The 5,733-nt window shown below is 39.5% G+C and overlaps 1 non-coding gene across 1 annotated transcript; it reads left to right on the forward strand.

Annotated features, from left to right (window-relative positions):
- Window positions 1-4,078: 4,078 nt before the first annotated feature.
- On the forward strand, window positions 4,079-4,150 carry Trnaf-gaa (transfer RNA phenylalanine (anticodon GAA)). The gene has a single exon. It is a non-coding gene; the product is annotated as a tRNA-Phe (tRNA).
- Window positions 4,151-5,733: the final 1,583 nt, after the last annotated feature.

Consider the following 5,733-nt stretch of genomic DNA (forward strand, 5'->3'; position numbering starts at 1 on the left):
AGTATGTGGCAAGGCAGGGTGCACATAAACAAAATTCATGTCAAAATACACAGCAAATAATCTCTGAATGTCTGTTATATGTCAATCACTAGGGATGTAAATATGGATGGGATATTGACCCTCACAATGGGTAGAGAAAATAGATGGTAACTCTATAATACTACCAATACATATTTACTAAGCTTGCAAACCTTTTTCTTAATTCTGTATCTCTCTTTTTTTTTCCTTCACCCTCTACCACCACCTTCTCCAATATGTTCCCTTTCACTTTTATGTACCATGTACCTTTGGAGTGATCGCTGGCCTTCCTAGATTACCCTGTGTGACTTCCTGTAAAGACCTCAGTTTTTCACAGAACTGAGTTTGCTGACCTGTCCCAGCTTCTCTCTCACAATAAAACCTACTCTTCCTATTTTCCGCTTCCCTGAAATAAAAATGGATGGTCTCACCCAAAGAAGTTCGTTGCTAATAAAGGTTTAACAATTATTTATATGTTAACAACAACCTACAATACAGTATCTTGATGTCTACGGACAACAGACAGCAAAGAGGAGACATATGGAGACACATGAACACACTGGTAAGAAAATAAAATTTATAAAGTTGTTTGTGGGCTTTGTAACATGGGATTTTCAAATCATGCCACAGTTTACAATTCAAAATACCCATCATTTATCTAGGCCTTCTGGAGCCTTCTCGGATCTGCGTGTAGTTGAAGTGAAGAATTTTATTTTCCCCCATAAGGACTGATGTTCTTAGACAAAAGCATCGACTGTGTAAATTTGCATTTTAAATTTAGAATGATTTATTTTCAATGAAAAGTGTAGATTGCTGTTGCAGCTAGTCTGGCTGTGACTAGGAGACTGCAGATTGATATCGAAAGACTCTTAGAAATGTGAGCTTCCCCATAAAGGAAAAAAATTGGCATGTTTGATATCACAATTTAAAATCTCTGCACGACAAAACAGATGAACAAAATTACCTGGAAATCAACAGACAGGAAGGAAATGCCTGCTACATACATCATGGAGGGAGTGAGAAGATCCTGGCGCTCCATAAGTGAAAGGCAAACCACCAGACATGGAGGGAGAAAAATGTAAAGAACACTCAGAGGAAAAAACCTGCGTGATTCAAAAGAGCAGGAGACTCAATGCGGCAGGAAATAAGGATTTTCATTTCATGACCTCCATTTTCCAGACGTCTTTGAAATTGTTTATAGTAAAGTTTTCTTTTCGCCTCCTTTTCCAAAGGCGCTCATCTGAAGCTTCGTGTTGATGGTAAGTTCTTTCCCTATCGGTTCCTGACATTCTGTTTCATTCCTTCTCAGAGCCTTCAAGTCATCTTGAGAATTCATGATCTCCTACAGCTTGGTTCCAAACAGTGGAGGACCTTCCATCCACCCAGAGGCAACTTCAGATAGCATCGACCCTCTGGAGTCCTCCAGATTGCTTAAGACTAAAACATTTCTTTTTATTGATCATCTCATCACCATCTGCATCAAGTATCTTGTTTTTGTCTTTTTCTGGTGCTAAGGATTGAACATGGGGCCTCACACAAGCTAGGCTAGTGTCCTACCAGTGACCTACATCTCCAGCCCTGGATCTAGCATTGTGAAGCAATGTTTTGTACTTTGATAAGAGGGAAAACCTAGTTATTCACTGATTATTTAGACACAGTAATATGATTTGCTCTCTGGGAAGGTGAACAAGTATTTGTGGTTAAAAAAATAAAATAAAAAGTAGTTAATACAAAAGATCAGCATCAATTCCTAAGTTCTGATGTTCCCACTAGGGTAAATGAATTTAAAAGCTTATTTTGGATTTCTTTTCTTTTGTATCTTATATCTCACAGCTTTGTTGTGTACTTTATTTCAGTTAGGTGAGCGGTAGATTAGCTGTCTTTAAAATAACACGTTAATTTCAACATCCTATGTGGACAGAGAATAAAGCATTTACATAGATTTCTTTTTTTAGATTGTCAATCATTTTTTAATCATTTAGGAGGTCACTTTGAAAACATTATCCTTTGGAGAATATAAAGTTGATGTAAACAAAACCGTCTTAACCCTTTTGACCATCAATAGATGCAGGAAGGGAAATTCTATGCTTTCTAACTTGTTCCTGAACAGAATCTCTTTCATGACATAAAATTAGACACACGGCCATTTTCTTCTTCTGGTGGCATTCTATTGGTTAGCTGTGACTTCTAGGGAGGAGCTTGGGATTTGAGCAAGGAAATATGTTCGTTTTTATTTTCTAATTTCTAAGCTGCATTTTCAAAAATTTCTTTCATTATTAACATATTAAAGAAGAAAAAAATTAGAATTTTCTTATTAAGTAATGTGGCAAATGATCCTGATTCCATTATAGTGCTGTTATGTTCCAGAAGGATTGGTATATCTTGCCAAATGTCCCTGTTGGTGATGCACACTTACTCCTATTTCTCACGGAGTATTTAAAGTCTAGACAGAGCACCCCACTGAATGTTATATATGTGAGCTCTGGTCCCTGTCTTGTCGTGCCCTCGCTGTCTGTTTACAGACCATTGTTTCACTTCTTCATCTTAAAAAAATAAAATGAAATAAGACAGAAAGTTGGAAAGATGGGTGATGTTTCCAGCCCTGTTCCTTGCATATGCAAAATCTCCTTTCCACAACCAAATACCACCTCTACCCTGCCTCTCAGCCAGAGCAGTTGTTTCTGTTTTGTTTAATCTTATTTCATATATTCACCTCAGATTTCATTTGGTTTCTGGAGCAAAGGTAATTTGAAAACACCCTAGAAGAGATTCTTTGAAGGATCCTTCTAGAACCAAACCTTCCTGAGTCTGTGAAATCCAGGCCCAGGTTGGGGGATGTGGATTCTTCCATGAACCCTGACACCATTCCCGCTAGGAAGTTGCCTGCTTTCGTCCTCACAGGCCAAAGGCGTAGATCTTTATTTGTTCTGAAACATGAAGTTGGACTCTCTAGGCTACAATGGAGATGAATGAAAAGGAATTAAGAGCATGTGTCAGAAAACGGCTGGGGAAAGAGGAATTCTTGATCTTCTCCTTCTTTAAATGTCTAGCAGACCCCTTGGCATCCCTCCTGGTTTGGTGGTTTTGCTTATGAACATGCTCTGTTCAGAAATAATAGCTGGCAGAGTGCCCTGGGCATGCATTCATCAGGGAGCCATAATTAAATGCCATGCCGGGAAAGGTCAGACTAGAAAATAGCACCAGATCTTAATCAACAGCTGAATAGGGAGAGGGGGTCAGGGTCTGAGCTCCACTCTCAGTGCCAATAAAATGGAGTGCTTGTATTCAGAATCAGTGCCATTCATCCCAGCAAGTCGGACGCATTTTATTGGATGTAATCTAACAATTGGGTGATCTATTCTTTGACTTCAAGTGAAAAAAACAACATTGAGAACTTCTGGATAGTCCTAAAGGAAAGTAGTTATTGCAGAGCTAAACCAGATGTTGTGATCCTGTTCCCAGCCCTCCCACCCCTTCAAGACACAGTATCAGAGATGCTGATACATTCATTCTGTAACTCCACCCACTCTATCAGGAGGCAAGTGCCCACGACACCATTTGCCAAAGTAGGAGGTGAGAGTGTGGAGACGCAGCCTCCTTGGCCCCCATCCATTTCACAGCCCCTAAGCGGCCACGTTACAAGTGAAACACAGAGACAGATCATTTATGCTGTCATTCTTTTTATTTTTTCCATGAGAAAGTCTTCATTTCATATTCAAAAATCACAGACTATATCTATTAGACTTCAACTGACTGCATTTCCCAGTTGCCCCAAACACTTCTATGCCAGCGACATATCACTGAAATTAGTTCTGATCCTTTGCATTTGTGTTATTAAAGAAAGGGCTCTGTCTCTTATTTCTCTTATATCTCCTCTGAGACCCAAGTAAAATGCTAACAACCAGGAGACTCAATATTTTTGACTGATTTTTTTTTTTGCGATTAAAGAGACAAAAATCAGTATAGAAATCATTTGAAATGTGTTAAGTTGCCAAATAAGTGTATTCATTTAGCAGTGAACCTAGGTTAGACACTTAAGAATGAGCTACAAAGTAAGAGGTGGGGTGTGGCTCCGTGGTAGAGCACCTGCCTGAAGTGCATGAGGTTCTGGGTTTGATCCCCAGCACCACAAAATTTAAAAAGAAAAATAAAGGGAAGAGGGGTTAAATGAGGAACTGTCACTTTGATTTAAATGAAAATGAATTTGGATCATCAAAGTGCTGCCAGATAAATAATTTTTAAGTGCCTCCTCTGCATCAAGTTTGATATGTTATTTGCTGACACAATAATGCTGAGAAACCAGCTACCTTAAACTTCGATGGCTTAAAACATGGCCATTTTTTTAGCTCAACAGCAGATGCACACAGGAGTGATTTTGATTGGGTTCTGCTGGTGGCTCTTTTTGTTCATACTTTGTCAACTCCCATCTCTGGCTGGCTGCTTGGGTGTTGGGGTGAACTGGTTTATGTGATTCTCCTCCTCCGGCAGGCTAGCCCAAGCCTGTTTTCATGGTAGTGTCAGAAGGCAAGAGCCAGAACAAGTCCCAGGGTACAGGTGCCTTCCAAGTCTGTGTGTACTGTATGTGCCAACAGTCTCCTGGCGATCCTGAGTTACAAGGCTGAACTCCAGGGTGGAGTGGGAGGCACTACAAAGGCAGAGTAAAGAACTGAATCTATAGGAAGAAATAAAGAATTAGGGCCATGGATGCCGAATCCCCACAGCCTCTGTGCTAATTTAATCAAAGCCACCTCATTTAACTTCACATTAACTCTAAGAACTTATTACTAGTGTCCCCATTCAATACCTGTGAATAGTGAGCATAGGAACAAGTACAACCAACTGATGGCTAACGAGCCACGACTTGTCTCCTCTCTTGTGTGGTCTTCTGTCTTCATGCATTTTAGAGTTTTTTAAACATTGATTATTTACAGAAAAAAAAATATGAAAATTTATGGGACCAAAAGAGGTTTTCAAAGGAAGTGGTGGTTGGGAGAAAGAGAAGAGTAAATTTAGGAACCAAAGAAACTGGTCTCCTTGTCCCCCCTTAACACAGGTCCCGATTCCTTTCTCAAATAAAAAACAAAAGAAAAGGAAGAAAGGGAAAAACTAAAAGAGAAAGAAAGAAAAACAAATAAATCCTACTGAGTTAATCTACACAAACAATGGATGCCAGATGAATTTGGGGTGGTGGTGGGGGGTGATAACAGCCAAGATGATCCTAAAGAACAAGAGGAAAAACAAAACCAGAAGAATACCCAGGGGCCTTGTGAAAAACCCAAGCATTGGAAAGCCATTATTTGTCTTTGAGGTATTGCCATACATTGTAAAGCCACAATAATTCAAATAAAGCAGTGCCGCCACACGGAGAGACAGACCAACAGAGAGAACTAGAGAGCTCAGAAGTAGGCCAGCATGTATACAAGAATTTAGAATATGATAAAGGTGGCCCGTCAAATCAGTAAGAAAATGATGGATTATTTAATAAACGATGCTGAGAAGACCGAAGAGTCATCTGAAAATGTGATTGTATTTCTACAACACCTTACACTGAAAACCATTCTAGATCTGTCAAAGAAGTAATCGTGAAATAAAACAACTAAACCATGAGAATGAAACAAGAGAGTGTATTTTAAAATGTCACTGGGAAATGGGGGAAGATACTAGGTTTGACACAAAAGCCAAGTGTCCCTGGGAACCAGAGGGGAGACTCAGGGT

Source organism: Marmota monax, unplaced genomic scaffold, assembly GCF_021218885.2.
Source record: "Marmota monax isolate L192 unplaced genomic scaffold, Marmota_monax_Labrador192_F-V1.1 WCK01_AAM20220418_F8-fsc00029, whole genome shotgun sequence".
Classification (NCBI taxonomy): Eukaryota; Metazoa; Chordata; class Mammalia; order Rodentia; family Sciuridae; genus Marmota; species Marmota monax.